Genomic DNA, 21,638 nt, shown 5'->3' on the forward strand with positions numbered 1-21,638 from the left:
CATCTTCTTGATGTAAGGAAGAGTGGAAGATAAATGGCAAGGATAGGAAAAAGAGAATGCTGATAGAGAGGCTGTTTAGTAAAGATTACGTTTGGCTGCATATAAGAGAAAAGAGCAATTGCTTCAGATAGGTAGGAAGTCCTGAAGTGGACTGTCCAAAACTGTCACAGTGCTGTGATGTTATCAGAACCCCGTGTCCTGGATTTGCGTTCCATCAGTTTTATGACTGGCTTTAATTCTCAACTTTGCCTCAAGGTCCTGAAAGGTTGCCAAGGCCCCAGCTATCACATCCAGATTCCAGATAAGAAAAGGGAGCAAAGGGGTAAATGGTATATCACTCAGATGAATAAGACATTCCTTTTAAAGATTTTATTTATTTATTTATTTATTTATTTATTTATTTATTTATCTGACAGAGAGAGCACAAGTAGGCAGAGTGGCAAGCAGAGGTAGAGGGAGAAACAGGCTCCCGCCGAGCAGGAAGCCTGATCCCAGGATCCAGGGATCGTGACCTGCGCCAAAGGCAGATGCTTCACCGACTGAGCCACCCGGATGCCCGGAGTAAGACATTTTCAAGGAGCTGTCCCAAAACCCCACCCAACAGCTTGTGCTTGCTTCTCGTTGGCTGCGCCTACAGGGAAATGTAATGCTTTGGTGAGACAAATTGCCAGCCAGATGAAATCGTGGTTCTGTTGGCAAGGAAGAAGGGGAAAATGCACACTGGAGAGGCAGCCAGCCCTCTTAGCACAGCAGGTAAGGCTTCAGAGGGAGGATCCGAGGCAGGATATTCCATTCATTCATTCCACTGGGGCCTGACAGGGAAGGGAGGAAATAGGAAGAGAGGGGGGTGTGCTCCTCACACCCAGAATGCTCACATTCAGGTAGGAGCACAGGCTGCGAAGGTGAAGCCAGAGCAGGAGTTGGCAAACAACCGAAATAAGACAGGTGTGGAGAGAGAGTCTCTTTTCCTAGGGGGGCTGGGATGGGGGCAGGGGGCAAGGCTTCAGGAGGAAGCAGGAGCTTCATGGGTGGATGCAATTTTGCCAAGTAGGAAGCTTGTAGAGAATTCATTTCAGGTGGGAAACAGCAGCTCAGGTAAGGACCTGGAGGTCACAGACCCGGAGCACCCAGAGATGAACAAGAGCCTTAAAAAAAAACCTTTAAAAAAATTTTAAATCTTGTTTAACAAAACTTTTATTTTTAAAAAATTTTATTTATTTATTCATGAGAGACATAGAGAGAGAGAGAGGCAGAGACACAGGCAGAGAGAGAAGCAGGTTCCATGCAGGGAGCCTGATGTGGGACTCGATCCTGGGTGTCCAGGATCAGGCCCTGGGCTGAAGGCGACGCTAAACTGCTGAGCCACCCGGGCTGCCCAAACTCTTATGTTTTAAGACACTGTTTCCCTTCATTGTAGACCTTGTTTAGAAAAATTCATTCCTTGAAAAATTGGGATCCTTTCTCATGTTAACCACAGCATTTGTATTATATTGCTTTTTAATATATTGAAACATTTTTTAAAGATTATTCATCTGGGTAATATTCCATTTCCTTCTAGCTCCCCTTTCTTATCTGGAATCTAGATGTGATAGCTGGAGCCTCAGCAACCTTTTTGGAAAATATTGGATAGAAGTCACATGATCTTCTATGTGTGTCCCTAATGAGTCTATCATTCCTCCTCATGTCAGGGGCTTGGCTCATCCCCTCCCTTTGTCTGGAGGGTCTTCTCCACTCTTCACCGGTTGGGAACTCTTCTCACCCTCTCCATCTCAGATCAAACATCGCTCCTCATAGAGGCTTTCCCCACTGTCCTCTTCAAAACATGTCCACTGTATTGTTTTCACGCAGTATACCTTACTCTATATACCTCATGACATTTATTACAATTTGAGATATTTTTACTTGTAAGATTATCTGATTAGTGTTTGTCTCACCCATTAGATCGTGAGCTCTGAGAGGCTGGGACTGGTTCTTTTTGTCTGCCACTTGGTGAAGCTTAGAGCAGAATGGCCATCCAATGGGTATTCATTGGATTAATTGGTGTGTGTGTGTGTGTGTGCGCGCGTATGTGTGTGTATGTGTTATAGCTAAAGACTTAAAGACTGACAGCAGGTTAATGTCCAATGAAGATAAAACTTAGAAAATTAATTGTGCCCTTGTATACTTTAATTCTGAGAGTTAATTGGTTATTTGATGAAATCCTGCTGGTGTAGCCAGAGATATTAAGCACAGGGAAAGACTGGATGAACAGTGGTTTCCTGGCTTGAAATGGAAGGCATGGAATTCAAGCACTTATGAAATGCAAACATCTCTTAAGCAAAGGTCTACAACCAGGTACAACTTCTTTTTTAGCTGATTAGCTTTGGGCATAGCCCAGAGTAGAGTTTTGGAAATGCCTACCATTCATTTATAGACAGATCTTGTCCTGATGGCTGTCTGCTGTCATTCGTTCACCCTGAGCGCAGGGGTGGAGGGGAGGAGGAATCTGGCTGCCACGGTTTCACTCATCTGGAATTCATGATTATTCAACTCAGCCAGGCTGCAGTGTACTCTAGGCCCCCTCAAAGAATAGTCTTCTGAGCAAATGAGACCAAATCTCGAAATATCAAGGAAGCAGTTCAATTATCTGGGAAACAAAGGTGCCCTGTAGCAACACAGAGGAACCTATTTGCATACAATTAATATATTAATTACAAAACATTAGCCATTATTCTTTGAAGTAGGGAACTCCTAAGGGTATCCACCCTAGGCAATGCTGGCAGCCTTCCTAGAGTTTCTATCTACATTTTTTCTCTCTCTCTTTTTTTTCCCTATCTACATTTAGGGGTAACACAACTACCTTTCCAGTAGATTAGTGCAAAAGGAGGGAAGCAGAAGAGGGAGAGAAGGAGAGGGATTTGCAGCTGACATTTGCCCAGGAGTTAGTGTGCCAGTCATCGGGATCAATGCTCTATGCACCACCACCCCTTAATTCTCCAGTCACTCTGAGATAGGTAGCATTATGTTTTCCATTTTACAGAGGAGCAAAATTGAGGTTCAGAAAGATAAAGTCATCTAAACCAAAGTCGCAAGACCTTACATGCAGGGTGTCAAATACAGATCAGGTCTGACTGGAAAGCACATCCTCCCCAAGCACCATTACACACCCCATTGCCAAATTCTACAGCTCTGAGCTTCTAGCATGCAGAGGGGCTCTCCACTGATGAATGCAAGCACCAAAGGTTTAAAGGCTTCTGTGTGTGTGTGTGTGTGTGTATGTGTGTGTGTGTGTGTGAGAGAGAGAGAGAGAGAGAGAGAGGGAGAGAGACAGACAGACAGAGATGCCATGTAAACCATAATGAGGGTACCCCATTTCCAATCAGGGCAGTTGGAAAACATTTTAAAAGAGTGGGAACATCCTTAGCTCTCTGGTGCAACTTATAAATCGGTAAAAATCATTCAGAAACACAATTTGCTGACACCTAGAAAAACTGAAGACTCAGAGGCCCAATGCCCCAAGCCTCCCTCACCCACATGTAGATGCTAGAGAAATTTTTGCACATTTTCATAAGGAGACACGTACAGGAATATTCACTGCTATAGCGCTCAAAATGCAAGAAAAGAAAATCAGATCAAACTAAGAATCCATTAACAAGACAACGGATAAATAAAAGTGTGGTCCTTATTCCACGAAAGTCTGCGGAGGAGAGAAGCTGCACCGGAAGTCCCAAACCCCAGGACATGACATGGAGAATTATCAAAACAACACTGGGGACGAAAGAGTCTCCAGCTGCTGCAGACTACCAACAGTGCTATAATATTTTTTTTAAGTTTAAAAGCAGATGGATACACACACACACACACACACACACACAGATATTATCAAAACATGTAAGGGAAAATTTAAAACAGTGGTTAGCACTGGGAGAAAGGAAGGAAATGGCATGGGGAAGAGACTTCGACTGCATTTGCGATGTTGCCTGTCTTAAGCCGAGTACTGGGTACCCCAATATTTATGAAAATATTCTCTGTGACTTTTATTTGGCTTGGCTGAAATATTGCAACATAATAGAATTTTAAAAGAAGGAGAGGGAGAGTAGTTGATTTTCTGTAAGAAATGCCACTGGGTCAGAGGTGAGAGGTGGCCAGACTGGCTGAACGTGAACCGAGGAAGGGCTTATTTCCCATTGCTCGGCCAGAGGCGCCCTGCCATTGGTGGCAGTCCTGCCAGCCACACAGCCACACCTGGCGATGCCTGCAAGCAGTAAGTGTGGCCAACCTCCCAGGACGCCACCCGCAGCCTGCTGCAATGCCGTGTGCCTTCCCTGGCAAGTCATGTCTCCCCCAGGTGAAGGATGCGATCGCTCCATCTCTGTCACCTGCACAGAGAAAGAAGTGCTGTAGAGAGACAGATTAGATCATCTATTATCAAGTAGACAAAAGATAGACTGAGGGGGCACCTGCAGCTCACCAGATGTTCTATCCATCATCAGAGTCATGGGGAAGGTGGGCCTTACATCCTCCTCCCTGTTCCTCTGGCCCAGCCCCTGCAGGGAAGAATTAGACATGAGATTGGATCATGGACCAGTTCCCTCAAAACTGGCCTGATATTGGGGTGGGGAGGCAGGACTGCAGGCAGCCACAGGGGACATTGCCCCTGGGCTAGGAAAAGAGCCAAGGAGAGAGGGTAATCTTGAAGATTTGTGTACTCAGGCCAGCGGCAAGGCATGATGAATATATCTCCTAGAACTCTTAAAAAAAAAAAAAAAAGCCCAATCAATACTACAGCCGTTGTCACCATCATCACTATCATGGTCATCATCATCGATATCAAATACTTACTCCACGACAAGAGTTCTGCTAAGAGTTTCATCCATATTTTTTTTCATTTACCCTTGGCAATAGCTATACAAGAAAAGCACTATTAATGTCCCCACGTTACAGCAGAGGAAACCAAAGCAGGGAGAGATAAGTGACCAACTCAAGGTCTCCCAAAGTGGATTCCCACAAATGCGCCATCTCCTTTCTAGCACCATGGACCTCTCAACTCTAATCCCACCCAGGCATCACTCCACAAGTGGGGGGTCAGGGGTTCTGCTGCTGCCTTGTATTCCCAAAGCACTCCTGGCAGGGGTAGTCCCAGGACAGCTGTTTCTGACCAGGCAAGACCCTAAAGCAGGAGCCTTGGGGAGTCACACACCTTCCTCCAGAACACAAAAGCTCTTCACAACTTTATGAGTCTTTGGAGATGAGTATGGCTGTTACAAAACAGTAGAAGTCTAGCAAGACTTAACTCGTTCTCACAGAAACAACCCTAAGGTTGCAGGGTTGAGGACCCCCTCATGCTCCAGCCACTCCAACTTGCTGGCCTTTGGGGAATGAGCAACATAGCATGGTGAGCTCTACTACCACCCACACAACCACCCCCATGCCTAATAGCTTTGAAGGTGAGCCAAATATACCATTCCAAAATATATGTCTTTGGCATATTGATTATTTTAAGTTAGTCATTTTTTTAAAGATTATTTATTTTTGAGAGAGAGAGAGAGAGAGTACAGGGGGCAGGGGGCAGAGGGAAAGGGAGAGAGAATCCCAAGCAGACTCCATGCAGAGTGCAAAGCCTGACTTGGGTCTCGATCTCAGGACCATGAGATCATGATCTGAGCTGAAACCAAGAGTCAGATGCTTAACTGACTGTACCACCCAGGTGATCCTAACTTGGTTATTTAAAAAAAAAAACAAAAAACAAAACAAAACAAAAAAAAACCCAGCAGCTATAAGTGAAGCTCTGGAAACTGAGCAGAAGTTACCCTTTTGTGAGAGATAGTTACCTTTGTAAGAGAAATATCCATTTTAAGGGCATCTCCTTTGCTGTACCAGAAACAAGGTGATGGTTCAGTCTCTAGAAACTCTTATCAACGGAGAAGACTAGAACTTAAATCTGCATCAAAACCTTACCCTATGGACTGCACTTTTCCTGTCAACCTCCCCTGACTGCAACCACCTCCAACATCTTTGGTTATCATTAGCTAAAGACAGTATTTAAGGTGATGGCTTGGGCTATTTCAGGGAGTTACTCAGTTTTCCTGGGTCTCTCCCATGTATGCAGAAGATATATATACATGCTGTTAAATTTTGGGGTATTTTTTTGCCTGTTAATCTATTTTATATAGATTCCATTATTAGATTATTATTAGACCAGCCTAAGAACCTAGAAGGGAAGAAAGAAATCTTTTCCACCGCTATACCTTCCACATTCAGGTCACTTCACCATCTGATCTGGAAACTTCTTTTTACACCTGTGAATGTTCTGTCTCTCTGAGTCTGAGAGAGTGCACCCAAATAGGGACATTTATAAGGCACTCATAAGCTATACCATGCACCTACAGATTTGGCACATATTGCCTTAGGCTATGGAAGTTTCTGTTAAAAAGGAGACTTTAGGCCCAAAATGGAGTCACTTGGGCTAAACAATGTGTAAAATGAAACACAGTTCCTAATTGTTCACTTCTTAGTTTTCACTACAAATTAAGGGTTTCTGTGGGTTAAAAATTCTAATCCACAGGAAAAAAAAAGGGAAAAACTTTGTGTGGTCAGGACTGGCTAAGATTAGAATGAATTTAATGAAATAAGTACATTTTAATATGAAGAGTAGGCTGGTACAAAAATAGAATTTGGTTTTCTTCTTGTTGAAAGGACAAACTTTTCTTAGATTATTGGTCTGCTCTTAATAAGAAATTTTGATAAAGTTTTTTTTCTTTACCTTTTAAGTAATTTGCCTAGAAAGCAAAGATTTTGTGTTTTGTCAAAATAATTTCCCATGTTGTTTTTTATCAAGTCTTTGATTACTTAATAAAACTGAGTCTTTTACTTTAAAAGAGCTAAGTTTTACTTACAACTATTTCACTCTCTGTATTTGCCTGAAAAATCTTTGTCACCATGCTTAAATGAATAGTAAGTGTTGTTACACAGTAAACTGTGATCCTATATGACAAGTGTTTTCATATTTTTTACCAAACTTCCTAAAAATCAAATTCTAAATAAAGTATTTTTTCTTTAAGATTTTATTTATTCATGAGAGAGACAGAGACAGAGGCAGAGACATAGACAGAGGAAGAAGCCGACTTCCTGCAGGTAGCCTGATGTGGGACTCGATCCTAGGACCCCGGGATCATGACCTGAACCAAAGGCAGAGACATTCAACCACTGAGCCACCCAGGTGCCCTTAATGAAGTCTTTTTGACCTCAAATTAACTTTGAGAGTTTCCAGAGAGTCTCTGGAACAAGTCTCAAAAGACTTGTTCTCTCTCTCCTTATAAAAAAAAATGGGGGATTTTAAACTATTTAGGCTTATCTGATATGTTAAATTACATGGGAAGTATTGTCAAATAAGAATACTAAGCTTTCCTTATCTTGTAGTTGTACATGAAGTTCTAAAAAAATATATGAAATTCCTATAGTCTGATATCCTTAGTATAATGTTTTCAGCCATAACTCCAGTTGTTACCTTAAAATGCTGTATGTTATAGAAATAACCACATTTCCTTATCAATTTCATTACAATAAACTCTCAGCATCTCTCTAACAATGCACATTTTTAAAATCATTTGTTGTTTGCAGACAATTATTGTTTTACTCTGATATTTTACAGAAGACTTCCTGCAAGGTACCTCATCTTCAAGGAGATTCAAGGAAAGGATTTCAGACAAGTATAAGTTTTCTGATAATTTTGAGATCATAAAACTGGGAACCGGGTAAGAATTTCTAAAACTAATGAAAAACTAGGCTCAAGCTGAACAAGAATTAATAACATGGGACTAAATAAACTTAGGAGGATGATTATAAACTTTTTATGACTTCTAGTTTGAAACATTACTGGTTTTCTCATGTTTTGCTTTTCCAGATTTAAGGACATTTTTTTCTCTTAATCTATCTATGATTTACAACAATTTAGTAAAGTATACTTTGTAAGCTAAGATGCTACATTTACTTTTCCCCCTTACCTGATCCTTCCAGATTCCAGAAACTCTCTTGACTGCTTTTTTTTTTTTCCATGGCAATACAGCTAGTTATTTGTATAAGTTTAGCAAGAATCTGTCTTCCTTGTAAAAGAACACAGTTGAAAATACTGGCCATGTTGTCAAGGCTTTGGCTGGAATGTCATATTTGAGAGAGATGTGCCTAGACTCATATATGACCAGGCAGTTTTAAGGAACTAAGGTTGACTTTACAGAGTCAATAAAGGCCCTTGAAGAATTCAGCCTGGCACTTTGCTTCCAAGGTTCCAGCAAAGCAGTCCTAAAAAGAGTTTATATGACCAATCGCTATTCTTGGTGTCTTATGTAAATAATCAACTTGCATTAGAAAAAAAAAAAAAAAAAAAAGAAAAGCTGAGAGTCCTGATCAAAAGGGAGAAATTGTTAAAAAGGAGACAGTAGTTCCAGAATGGAATCACTTGTGCTAAACTCCACATCAGCTAACCAAGACTTAACGTCTAAGCTAATTTTAATTTCAACCCACAGGAATGTGACCTTTAGCCAGTTGACCCAGAATTACCTGGTCAGCACTAGTGATATAACCTACCCAGTAGGGCCTTCCGATCCACTTAGAAGGACAACCTTGCCTGAAATTATGTATTCTTCCCTAATAATTTCCTTTTTAGGCCCCTTTCTGCCTTTAAATACCTTTCCTTTGAGTGCCTGGGTGGCTCAGTCAGTTAAGCATCTGCCTTCCACTCAGGTCATGATTCTAGGGTCTTGGGATTGAGACCTGCATCGAGCTCCCTGCAGAGCAGGGAGCCTGCTTCTCCCTCTCCCTCTGCTTGCCACTCCCCCTGCCTGTGCTCACTCTTACTGTGTCAAATAAATAAATAAATAAATTTTTTTAAAAAAATTTTTTTAACTAAAAACCTTTCCTATGATTTGGTGGACTCTATGACTCTTCACATGCTGTATGAGATGCTGTCCAATCCATGAATTGTTCAATAAAGACAATTAGCTCTTTACATATATTCAGTTGTATTTCTTAAACAGTTCTAGTGGTAAAATTGGATGCATCCAACTCACAGGAGAAGAAAGAGATGGGGAAAAGGGAAAGATAGTAGCTTTCCTGGCAAAGAACAAAACTCTGCTGTGGAAACACAATCCACTCATCTGTCCCCTCCTCCTTTGGGGACATTAGTGAGCAATTGGGTCACATAAGGAGCAACAATCCTCCAGAACATCACAAGCCAAGGACTGTCCTCAGGCCCACCCTATGCTGGGCCAGATCCCCCTCCTCATTCTCTTGAAATCTTTCCATCCAAAGCCAGGTTCACTCTCAAAGTCACCTTCAATTGTCCTAACCACTGGATGCTTGGGCAAATCACACCTTCACAGTGCAAGGAAAGTGTATTAGTCTACTCGGGTTGCCATAACAAATACCACAGATGGGGTGGCTTAGTCAACAGAAATTTATTTCTCACAGTTCTGGAGGCTGGGAAGTCCAAGATCAAGGTGTTAGCAGATGGGATTTTTTTTGTGAGGCCTCTCTCCTTATCTTGTAGATGGTATCTTCCTCATGTCTTCACATGGCCTTCCCTTTGTGTGTGTCCTAATTTTCCCTCTTTTAAGGACACCAATCAGATTGGATTGGGTCACTCTCATGCCCTACTTTTAATTTAATCACCTCTTTAAGTCTCCAAACACAGTCACATTCTGAACTACTAGGGGTTAGTACTTCAGGGTAGGAATTTTGGGAAGACACTGTTCAGCCCATAATTGGGGAAAAAACAGCTTGCAAAGAAATGAAGTGAGCTTATGGGTCATCTGATGATTCTTTGGTCCATTGGGATTATCTACCTGGATTTACATCCTCTCTCACTCATCTCCCTTTTCCTCCACACTCTCTAAATCCTTACATATTACAGGCATTCACACTCACTCATAGTATTATATTTTTGCTTGAAAGCCAGAATTAGAGCAAATTGAAAGCATCACTCTAAGTGCAGGAGATGAGCCCTGGAAAATATTGTTATGCAGTATAAGTACATATTATCTTCCAAATTGGGCTTGACTGTACTAATTAGTTAACTGTGAATAGCAGCCATTAGTCACCGGTGGCCTCTTCTCAGAAACTATTTGATTTTTTTTTTTTAAATAATCACCCAAGACGGGGCCAACAGGGATGCACAAAATATTCTGAAATTCCAAATGGCTAGAAGAGGTCTGGCCTGGTATTGCCCTTTCATCAAAGGACAACCTGGAATTTATAAAACCTGGGGTTGTGGCTGGAGTGGATCTGGAGAAGTGAGGACAGAATGGAGTTGAGGAACCCTGCTGATCACTACTGGATACTCAAGAGCAGCCTGTCCTCCCCCCTCTCTCAACCCCAGGTCCCTGCTTGTCTCCCTGGAGAGGCTGCCCAGAGGTGGTCTCCTTTATAACCCCAGGAGAAGGATGAGCCAAGAACATCCCCTGACTGACACAGTGATTTCAGCTAACAATATGGCATTAGGAAGTAGAATCAGGGAATTGTTCCCATGACTGGAGTCATTTCAAAAAGCATTTGCCAAATTCCTGGGGATAATGCCCAAGATATATTTTTATAGTGCCCTCCTAACTTGGGTCAAAGCCTCTACCTGTGCTCTGAACAGAGCCTACTACCTATAGTTGCCTTTGGATGCATTCAAAAGCCCCACTCTGGGGATCCCTGGGTGGCGCAGCAGTTTAGTGCCTGCCTTTGGCCCAGGGCGCCATCCTGGAGACTCGGGATCGAATCCCACGTCGGGCTCCCAGTGCATGGAACCTGCTTCTCCCTCTGCCTATGTCTCTGCCTCTCTCTCTCTCTCTCTCACTGTGTGCCTATCATAAAAAAAAAAAAAAAAAAAAAAATTAAAAGCTCCACTCTGGGAAAGCATGGTCTCCACACACACACACACACACACACACACACACACACACACCCCATCACTTCATCAGCATCAATACCTCCATGCAGAGAAAATGCACCCCATCTGTCTCCTAGGGGATGCTGCCCCAAGTATGGGTCCCTAGAACAGTCTGGTGCATAGAAAGCATTGCACAGTAACAATTACTATTATTCACTATAAGCTCCATGAGGGTGGGGATGATGCCCTCTGGTTCACCATTGCCTAGTGCAGAGACTAACATAGCACCAGAGCAGTGGAAGGAAACAGTAGGTCCCAGGCAGATGAAACTGTAGTATGAGCAGCAAGTAGGAACCAGGATTTTTGATTTCTAAGGTATTAAATAAGAGAGCTTCTTATCCCACACTAGGCCCTCATTTTATACTTTATGACCTTAGATTAAGGGGATTATGCTATGTGTAAAAAGGCAATCTCAAAAGATTTCATATTATATTATTCCATTTATATAGCATTCTAGAAATGACAAAATTATAGAGATGGTTTCAATGCACAATTGTCACATTTGTCACACATTACCTTCCCACCCAGGCTTCCCAATGCCAGGCAAATGGCAGTGTCTAATTCATCTCTCTCTATACCATAGCTAATCCAGCACCTGGTCCCATAGTTGGTGCCAAGCATCTGCTTGTTAGATGAGTGAATGAATGGGAAGACAGTCCAGGCAAGGAAAGCAGGGGGACATCTAGGAATTCCAGGGAACCTGACCAGAAATTTAGAGAGAAGTCCAACAGTCCATAAGCTGAATCTAAAAGAGAGGTGGCCAGGAACAGTGTGGTTTTAGAGGGCCAGGTATTTCCAGGTGCCATTAAAACAGGTGAGTGGCCACACCTGGCCAGAAGGCTAGAGGTAAATCTTCAAATAGGGATCCAGAAACAGGCACACTTGCCCAGAAGACTCTGTTTTTTTTGCGAAATGACTGTTCCAGGTGGGGTAGTTTCTTGGAAGTCTGGGTGCCAATCTGAAGCTAGGTCTGTCCCCAGCCTTCCCCCCATTCTCCCAGGGCCTCCCACACGACTAGGCCCAGATGTGTTCCCCTTCTACCCACTATCAGTGCCTCCTGCCTTAAGAATCTGTATTCTGTATGTTGACAAATTGAACACCAATAAAAAATAAATTTATTTTTTTAAAAAAAGAGTCTGTCTAAAATGTTAAGACCGTGTGCTTCACATAATTCACACTGCAGCTTCTGGAAGCAGGAGATGTGTAGGTTCTCTGGAAGCAGTTGGGAAATGGCTGAGCTGAGACCAGCCTGCCCAGCTCACACAGGAGCAAGCAGGAGGTCTCATTAAGTGGAATCCCCCCCCCCTCCCTTCCTGGAGCCTGTTGTTCAGGGACCAGCAGTCGATAACTTGGCAGGGGGAATGAAATCTATGTTTTGAAGAAAATGGAGCTGAAAGCATTTAGCCTCAAATCATAAACAGAAGCAATAAATTAGAGAAAGGCCAGAGAACAGGAAATCATAAGGGAAGAGGCCCGTTCCCAGCAAAGAGGAGATGACAATCGACAGCCCTTTGCGGAGATATTGGTAACTGGGGCCAGGTTGGCCTAGCTGCTTGAACCACAGGGGAGTAGTCTGGCCCAAGGGGATGTTCAGAGGCTGTCCTTCACTGACTTCTCCATCCAGTTATCCCCAGAAGCCCAATCCTAGGGAAGAGCCTTTTAGGACAGAGAAAGGGACAAAGATCTCAGTGGGAAATGGGCATCCTTTTGTAACCCAACAATGAGTGCATAATGTATGCTCTTGGGATTTTCAAAGAAAGGATATATTTCTACCACTTCTCCAGCTGCTAACTTGATTTGCAACTTTGGCCCATTTGCATAAACTCCTTGGCAATGAAAGTCTACAGCTGCTCTGAGGGCTTACTCTGGGGCCAGTGAGGCAGAGAGGAGTGAAATATGGATCTGGATTTCCAGATCTGCCCAATGTGTAGTGGGGAGAAAGAAACATCAACCACTCAGCATAGTATCAGGCAAGGCAACTGGTGACAAGGTGGCCCATGTCAATATGATGGAAAAATAAGTCGAACCCAGGTTGCAAACTTAGCTTTACTACATCTTACCTGGTGGACCTTAGGAAGTCATTTCACCTCCTAGAGTCCCATTTTCTTAGATCTAAGAAGTAGGGACCTCATCTCTGGGAAGATCTGTTTGGCAAGAACAAGTGGAAGAGTGTGAATCACATGGGAAAAAAGGTTCAGAACCTGCTTGTGTATGGACTGAGGTTTTGGGGCAGACATCTAGAAGCCCTATTGAGGTTTGCATCATCCATGAACTAAAAGTAATCTGAAGAAGCATCAGGCAGTGAAGCTGTTCCTCTCTAAATCTTGACATATTACACATGCTTTGGGCCTAGGATCAGCATTTAACACATGTTTGCTGAACAAATGAGAGAGAAAGCAAGAAAGTAGGGGTGCCTGGGTGGCTCAGTCAGGTAAGTGTCTGCTTTCAGCTCAGGTCATGATCCTGGGGTCCTGGGATCACATTGGGTTCCCCACTCAGTGGGGAGCTTGCTTCTCCTGCCAACATCCGCTGCTCCCCCCACGCCCTGCTTATGCTCTCTGTCTCACGCAATCTCTCTGTTAAATAAATAAATAAAATCGTAAAAAAAAAAGGAAAGAAAGCAAGAGAATATGTGGAGTAAATAAGAGTATTAATGCAGGACTGACTGCCTTAAGTCTAAGCAAGACCATCAGCTGAACCCCAGAAAATAAAGGAGTTATTTGTTTGCTTAACAAACATATGGCACTTAATATGCGTCAGGCGTTGTTCTCAGTCCCTTTCTTAACTAAGCTCACTTAATATTCACTACAACCCCCGGGGAGGTAGTGTTATTATTATCCTCATTTTACAGAAGAAACCTAAGCACAGATAAGTTAAGAACCTTGTCTGTGGTCACAGAACTGAGAAAGAAGAAAAACCAGGCTTGGACACTAGGCATTTGTGCTCTGGGAAGCCATGCTGCTGCTCGTCCATCTATAGGGGTCAGCTCACATGGGTAGCCCCTGAGAGGATGTCCAGAGCCCAAGTCCTGCCCTCCTCCTCTGTTTTGAGTCAAGGTGCTTTGTTTAGTGGCCTCACCATCAAGCACCCTCAATACTACTACTGAGCCCTCCCTGAGCCTGGACCCAACTCTGTCAAGTGTCCTGGAATCTGTGGCAGCCTTTCTCTCCAGGCCCTCCCAGAAAAAGCCCTACCCAACTCCTCTCCAGGGCCTCAAGCAAGAATGGCAGATAGATCTGTCCTTGGGCCAAGTGTGGCTGACCAGTTGTGGTTACCCACATCACTGAGTGGGAAAGTACTTGGGTCACATCTGGATTCACCAGGAAAGGTACCCTGGTCACTGATGTTGCCCTGGGCCTAGGACACAGGCTTTCTGTCACTGGCCTCGCATCTCACTCAACCCCATGGCTGCAGCCCACAGTCCTTTGCCCTCTTGCCCAACTGGACTGAATATCTTCCTCTGGTCACCCTCAGATTGAGAAGCGATGATGTCAGGCAAGACTTTTCTGGTTGCAAGTAACAGAAACCCAGCTCTGTATGAAAAAAATACAAAAAAGGAAAGAACTGGTTCATATCACTGGACCATTCCAGGAAAGATATCTCACCCTCTCTGTTTTCTTCTATAGTAACTTATCCTCATGTAGGTTTTCCTGCTAAAGATGGGGGGGAAAATGGTGGCCAATGGCACCAAACACGTTCGGCAAAAGTTCAGCATTGAGTCTCTTTGGCTTGAGTTGGGTCACATGGCTACCCTTAAGCCAATGACTCTGTCCAAGGGGTGTTCCAGAAGGCCATACCTGGGTCACATGACACTGAAATGGGATGGGCTCTTGGGATCAGAGGTCAATTCTACTAACATTCTGTGAATCTAGAGTGGAAGACTGGTTCCCCCAAGGAAATGTGGGGTGATTTTTCCCAAAGAAGTGGAAATGGATTCTAGGCTAGTGGATGTCAGATGTCCACCATGACTCTCAAGGATTTGTCTTGGTTCAATGGATATATTTAGTTCTTTGCTGTCTCTCCTATTCGGACCTATTTTCTGCTGCGGCCTATTTCTACTAGAACTGTTTTATTTTTTTTTTTAATTTTTTTATTTATTTATGGTAGTCACAGAGAGAGAGAGAGAAAGAGGCAGAGACATAGGCAGAGGGAGAAGCAGGCTCCACGCACTGGGAGCCCGACGTGGGATTCGATCCCGGGTCTCCAGGATCGCGCCCTGGGCCAAAGGCAGGCGCTAAACCGCTGCGCCACCCAGGGATCCCTAGAACTGTTTTAAAGGCCAATGTAGCCCACATGAGAAGGAAAAGGTAGCCTGTGCTTTCGAAGGGGACTAGATCCTGGTCATCTGTGTGCTTTTCCTTCTTTCCTCTGTGGTGACATCAAGTAGCTATGCTAGAGCTGCCTTCTTCCCAGCCCTTACCACGGGAAGAGAGACCAAAGGTCAAAGGCATGCCACTAGACCTGATAGCCCTACACAAGAGGAAAGAAACCAGGGGGAAGGGAGGTCTCAGAAGTGGTCTTGGGGCCATCACTCCTGTGTCTAATTCTCCACCATCGCTGCCCCCTGACTCTCCTGCCAAGCTCCAGTGGGGCAAGAAGGTAAAGGAATGGGACAGTAGAACGAGACCCCGGTATGGCAGACCTGGAATATCACAAGAAGGAATTTTACCTGGTGCCGTTGAGCCAAGAAGCCTTTGTGGTCTCCCGAGTAGGGATGTGATGAAACAGTATTTAAGTAGATCTTTCTGGGAGAAGTGTTTATGGGATGGATTAGAGCAGAGTCCCATGATCTCCAAAAACCAGTCAATCTTGGCTTCTATCCTCTGGGCTTTTCTCCATAGAACTCTGTTGAGGAGATGGGTTTTCTGTTGGTGTTGTAGGTCACTCACATCAGAAAGGAGTGCTGTTCCTTAAGATTTTTTTTTAATTATGGAAAAATTTCAGATACAATCAGAAGTGTAGAGAGTAGTCTAATAACCACCCCCTCCCGTGCCCATTCCTGGGCTTCAGCAATGATTAACTCTGGGCTACTTTTGTTTCATGTGTAGTCCCACCCGTCCCGCTCCACCCTGGATGACTTTGAAGCTAATCCAAACATCATATATCTTTAAGATGCTCAGATTGCAAGTGCCCCAGAAGATCTGGAGATTCCATTCTTCTTGAGAAGAAAGGAATCTGGTCTGTTATTACTACGTCATTTAGCGAGGCGAGTGTTGCCCTCCCTCCTCCACGAACATGGCCCAACTCTTCCTTACTTGATATTGTGCATCTTTATGGGAGGAAAATTGCACTCCAGTTATTCTTGTCTGGACATGCTCAGCGGGGGTGATTGCAATGTCATGTCTCTGGGCCACCCCCATCGATATGGCCCCCATCCTGCCATCTTGCCCACCCCCTAGCTCTGCCCACTTTCTGGCTCCAATAGCCTTGTTCTCTGGCATGCTCCCCACTCCTTCCTTCCTCGAGATTCCAAGATGCACAGATGGTCCAGGGAACCACGATAGCCTGAAAAACCAATTTCCCATTTCCCAGTCCCAACCCAGAGCCATCTTGCTCCCATGCACCGTACCAGCCTGCAAGCTGCCGCAGATGCAGGAATCAAAGAGAGATTGGCCTTCTAACGTAAACACGGGCTGACCTTGCGCTTTCAAATTATATGATATCGCGGCCCCCGTCATCCTCCTTGAATAACTAATAAATGCAAAAGAAATTCGGGAGGGGGGGAAAACGCCACAAAAATTATTATTATTACTTAAAGAGCTGGAGAAAGATAGCGAGGTCCTTCTAAAGTTACAACAGCATCTTTAGCAGCTGCAGGGTACATTAAAGCGAGGGGCCGGGGGAGGGAAGATAGGGCATATTTCAAAGCTGACTGCTGAAGTTACAAAAAGCAAGGGGGGCGTTGTGCGGCATACGCCAAGTGTTTGAAGTGGACAAGATTTCTAGCATGTTGCCTTGATGCCTGTACATACTTAATAACAGATGTTTGGTCTCTCTAGGCAGATAATTGTCCTGCTGTAAGGTTGACTTGACCTGCCTGAGCCGTCCAGCTCCGAACCCCACAGCAGTAACAAATGATCCCAGCTTCTCTCTGTTTTACTAGGGGAATGCTCAGCCACGCTTCCTTTTAAGCACATAATTACTCGGCGGCAACCGAAGCCCATACATCCCCCTCTCCTAATGGCCACGGAGCCATTCGGCCGTAATTTATGGGGACAGGGTTCAAAGTTTTAATAATATTTGGATAATATCATTGCCCACACGTCGGTGGCGTCATGATGAATAGAAGGAGAGCGGGCTGATTTCGATTCCATGCATGACAGTGCGAGCGTTAACGACTGGGTGCCCGCCACGGCCTTTATGGAAACTGCCACCAGGCCATCAGCTCATGAATTATAGATCTGGGCATGAAGGATTATAAACAGCAGTGGGGATCACACAGGGACGCTTGTTCATGAGGAACTGTCCTGTTAGCGCCTCTTCCTTATGCAGATAAATGAATTGCAGGGAATACCAAAACGGCGTAAATAAACCCTTAGTGGATAACATATTAGCACATCAACATAAAAAACCCAGCGCTGGGGCCTGCCCGGGGATATTTATGTTTATACTCTCTGCTCAAGTGGCTTCCTTGGTTTTTTGGCTTTTGCCTGCTCACCTCATAATTCGCACATCCTAACGGCACCTCTGGGCACGTTTCTCGGATGCTCTGCGGAGCCTGTGGGCATCTGCGCACCAGTTGGCTCAGAGAATCCCTTTTGGGCGGGCAGACGGGTGAAGGATGCTCACGCAGTTGCAGACGCCCCGAGGATGGCCTTGGGGAGCCCGGAGAGCCGCGCCCGGGCAAATGCTGCTGGGTTAAAGAGGAGGCATCTCCGTCCCGAAGAGCAGAGAGTAGAGACCCGTCTCATCCATAAACCAGGGAGGGAAGGGCCCTAAGCATGATTGAGTTCAACTCACACTGTTGCCAAAGAGCAGGTGGCCAAAGCGAGTCCCGGAGAGGAGAAGGAACTCCCCCTAAATTGTACCACTTTGTTGCCAAGCCAAGATTCCTGACTCCCGAACGTTGCCCCAGGCGGCCTTATCTGGCCGGGGTTTTCTCTCCCCAAAATGTAAACATTCAACACCAGTCCCAAATGATAGTGTTAAGACTAAAACAACGTTTGCCAACTTCCTCCTGCTAATCTAGACTGACTCACCCTGAACTTTGACAAGATTCGCGTGCCATGAGCAATCATTGAACTTACACACTCGATATCCATTTAATCTGAAGGATTTATTTGGAAAGAACAGCAATTATAGCTGCACCTCAGAATAACTGGGCAACTGCACATTTAAGTCTCTTTAAATAGCTTACCGGAGTTCTAAATAGCTCCCCTACGCCCAGGTTCTGAGCTCTCGCAGAGACCCCGGGGCAGTCTGGAGCAGGTCTCTAACATCCCGGCTTCCTTCTCTACCGTGAGGCACTGTGTATAATGCTTTCTGCTTGCCCGGGGCATCTAAAGACATGGCATCTTCTTGCTTACCCTGCCAGGGAAAAGGAGGTAGCAGAAAGACAGTAACATTTATCGAGCCCCAACATTTTCGGAAATGATCACGCCCAAATTCATTTTAGTTTGGTTCCTAGTTTTATGAATTTATGAACATGTGTCTACAGCCCTATCACCACCACTACAATCGGGATGCAGAACAGCTCATCAACCCCAAATCTCTCTTCTGCTAGTCTTTTAAAAAGTCAAACCCTCTCCCGATCCCTAACCCTTCACCCCCGTCAACCACTGATCTGTTCTTCATCATTATACTTCTTTTAGGAATGTCATTTAAATGGAATGATACAGTATGCAACCTTTGGAAACTGGCTTCTTTCACACAGCATTATTCCTTTGAGACCCATCCAAGTAGTTGCCTGTATCTACAGTTGCTCCTTTTTTTTTTTTTTTTTTTTTTCCTCCTGAGTAGTATTTGATTGCAAAGCCTCTGCTTAGGGTCAGGCGTGTACCAGGCACGTTACGGGATGATAATAGCAGCTAACGGATAGGAAGCTCTGGCCTGGTGTTTTGCCATATTAATTCCTTTAACTTCTCTATGTCCCGGTGGGGCAGCTACTAGCGCCATGTCGGTTTTGTAGATGGGGAGACATGCAGGGAGAGAGGTTACCTAGCTTACCCAAAGTCACACAGTAGGTAAGTTCAGGAACCTCCTGTAAGGGTAGAGCGGGGTCCAGCCTTGTATTTCATAATAGGAAAAAGTAATCATAAATGTCTCTGGCAGGGAGATGAGAAATCTAAATCCCCTGGAAAGTGTAAATGGTAGACAGCAGTCCCTTCCAGAGCAGGCTGTACTGGGGATTGGGGACAACTGACAGGACCAGGATATAACAAGGAAAGGGGACCAAGGGTTCCTTCTACTGCATGTCACTAAGGACCACTTGCAGAGTCGATGCCTACTCACACACAACCTACAAGAGAATGATGCTATATATAATGCTATATATAATATAAATGCAGTAGCTAATTAATAGGAAACTTCCTAGCCTCCACCATCCTGCCTAGTCTCAGGGACTGGGAAGGGAATCAGGTCTGAGAATTTGGGATTAGTTACCATGAATCCCAGGGCTGCTGACCCCAGGCCTCCAGAAGGGCAGTCATCAGCCTTCTTATCCAGCATCCTTCAAAGCCTGAGACACTGCTTCCTTTTTCGGAACCATAACTGCTTATAAGCATAGATGTAGAATCCAAGTGTCAGCTCATCCCAGTAATGTACATGTGGGGAAACTGAGGCCCAGAAAGAGGATGGAATTGCCCAAAGGCACACAACAAATCAGTAGCCTATCCTGAACTGTGGGCCCCTCCCCTCACTGACTCATTCATTCACCCACCCATTCAACAACTACCGGACTGATCCTGTGCAAAGCACTCTTCTAGATGCTGGAGACAAATGATGAATAAGATATAGTACGTGCCCTCATGGGGTTATAGTTTGGGCAGGAAAAAGGACACGAAACAAATGATCACAAACAAACATCACTTAAACTGTAATAAAGACTATAACATTGTCTTAAGACTCGCAGGCAGCGTGTTTCACCATAAACTTTGCTGTTACCATCTCCTAAAGGGACAAGGGTGAAATTTCCTATAGCAGCAGAAGCCTCCATGAGTCGTCTAAATAAAGTCAGGCAAAAAATACCAGTTCCATAGTCCTACAGCTTTTTATTATAGCTATCGAATGCTGCCTTCCAAGCATCACTCACAACCTGTCATGAGGCACAGCTGAGTCTATTGGTCCCCACACTGGAAAGCATCAACCACCTCAACAGAGCGTTAATAGCATCTGAAAGAGGGACAGGTGAAGTGAGATTTTACCAAGATTCCGAATCTCTGCCTTAAGAACAGTTTCCAAAGCGGCGGGAGGGAGAGTTGGTTAAAATTTGGCAACCGCCACATTGTAATAGTTTGGAACTGATGGAAACAGCAGGGTGATTTTGAGGGGGGCGTTTCAGAGAGTCTTAGGGTATAAAACGTTGCTGGATGCTTTCTATCGAAGTGTTTATGGGATATTCCTGTAATGAACAATAAAGTTAATTGACTGGGCAAAAGTAGTCATAGAATAGGAACGTTATGCTAATGAAGACAATAGACTAGTAAAGCCATGGTACTGTAAATACTACAGCCATGTGGGGTAGATGACTTTGGTTCTCATAGAAGTAATACCTGGTTATTCTAAGCCCGTCCAAAGAGATAATAATAATAGTAATAATAATAATAATAATAATAATAATATCATCTCCCCTTCCATGCCAACCAGTGAGTGTTAGGAAGGTATGAGGAAACCCATTTTATAAATGTTCAACTCGGAAGTGGAGAAGGGCAAAGAAGCTCATCCTGAAGCCTCCAGTTCAAAGCAGGAGAACCCAGATTCAAAGGCAGGCTGTCTGTCTGTCTGTCTGTCTGTCTCTGTCTGTGTTTTACTAAACCCAGCTAAAGAAATAGAAGATGAAAATTACCCTTCATCTCATCACCAATAACCAACTGGGACATTTTGGTGATTGCCTTTTGAGTGTTCTTTTCTGTGTAGAGGTGAATGTACATAATTTTACTCACAGTTCAATTATTTCTACTCAATTGTCTCTAGCTCTTTGTTCAAGTCATGTTTTTCTTTCTTGCTGGCTCAAATCCACTGTCACTTTTTCTGGGAAAACACTGCCAAGTTCTTTGGGAAACCACCTTGCATCTTCCACTGTCAGCCATGCCATTCAAATGGGGTTCACCACATACCCTACCCTCTGTCTGTTTCAGAGTTGACTTGGATTTGAGTCAAAGTGATTGATTCTGGGAGTCATGTTATGGAAGTCAGGCCTATGAGGGTCCTTCTAGAAATTTTTTTGAGAGCACGGGGAAAGCGGGGGGGCGGGGGGGGATGTCCACTTTTCTCCAAAATTTCTAGGCATAAAGATTCAATAAGCGTAAAGTTGCCAGTGACCATCTTTGGTATCAACTGGGGAAAGTCTGTCTGAAAACGAAACCCACAAAGAAGAAAGCATAACCGATATACAGTATTCTGATAAGGTGCCTAAGCCCCTGGAGCCAACTCTGCCTAAAGCTTTTTGAACTGTTTTGAATGATGCAGTGTAGAAGTCAATAAACTCCTTATATGGCTTAAACTAGTGTAAGTCAGAGTCTAGCTCACAAACCTAAAATCCATAGGATTTTTCCAATTGCTCTAAGACCTTGAA

This window comes from Canis lupus, chromosome 2 (assembly GCF_011100685.1).
Source record: "Canis lupus familiaris isolate Mischka breed German Shepherd chromosome 2, alternate assembly UU_Cfam_GSD_1.0, whole genome shotgun sequence".
Taxonomy (NCBI): domain Eukaryota; kingdom Metazoa; phylum Chordata; class Mammalia; order Carnivora; family Canidae; genus Canis; species Canis lupus.